The sequence below is a fragment of the Morone saxatilis genome, unplaced genomic scaffold, assembly GCF_004916995.1.
Source record: "Morone saxatilis isolate NCDOM2014 unplaced genomic scaffold, NCSU_SB_2.0 Contig22, whole genome shotgun sequence".
Taxonomy (NCBI): domain Eukaryota; kingdom Metazoa; phylum Chordata; class Actinopteri; family Moronidae; genus Morone; species Morone saxatilis.
Genome location: NW_023339785.1, coordinates 8,363,794 through 8,364,547, shown reverse-complemented (window position 1 = coordinate 8,364,547; position 754 = coordinate 8,363,794). Strand labels below are relative to the sequence as shown.

The window sequence follows — 754 nt, the reverse complement described above, 5'->3', positions numbered from 1 at the left end:
TATTATTATTATTATTGAATAATAACATTCCTGCATATTAAATTATATTAATAATATTATTAATCTAAAAACAAATTTTAAGAATACAGGGTTGGTATGTAACTATGGTCCGTGTTCATGCTAAATAGTTGAAGTGTTTATCACACGGTGCTGGGCCCAGGGTAATGCCTACATTGGGATAAATCCAACTAGTTTGGGCTTGGACTGGAATTTCAGGCCCATGTGGACCCTCGTACAAGCTCCAAAACACAACCAAACAAAGTATGAAATCGAGAGAGAGAGAAAGAGAGTCAGACCTTACTATTGAGAGGAGGGTGTTGGGGAAATGAGAGGAGATAAACTAGCTGTATGGCTGAGAGATTTGGTCAGAGAGCTGCCAGAGCTCAGCGGTGTCTCATCTCATCTCCTCTCTGATGATGGAGAACCTGGAAGGAGCTCAACTCTGCTTTCCACAACTCCTCACTGTTAGGTGGAGTATAGAGATGAAGAGGAGAGGTGAAAAAAAAAAGTTAGAGGAGCATAACTCCGGTCCTGAAACGCACTGGAGATGGAGTTTTCGTTTCCTCAGGAGGTGGGATTGATGACTTGTTGTGTTGTGGATGTAGAGTGTGGGTATCCTTTTGCCAGGGGTGTCTCATCTCATCAGAGAGCGCAAGGTAAGGATTTGGTAGTCGAGCAGTCTCTCTGGGCAGCTGAGCGCGTTGACTGCTGCTTTTTTTCTGACCTAAATTCTCTCCCTAAGGTTATATATAAT

General features: G+C 42.6%; 1 protein-coding gene across 1 annotated transcript in view; it reads left to right on the top strand.

The window, feature by feature from the left end:
- The window catches only part of LOC118333948 (trace amine-associated receptor 13c-like), a 3,123-nt gene that overhangs the window by 1,285 nt on the left and 1,084 nt on the right, over window positions 1–754 (top strand). The gene's annotated exons all lie outside the window — the stretch shown is intronic.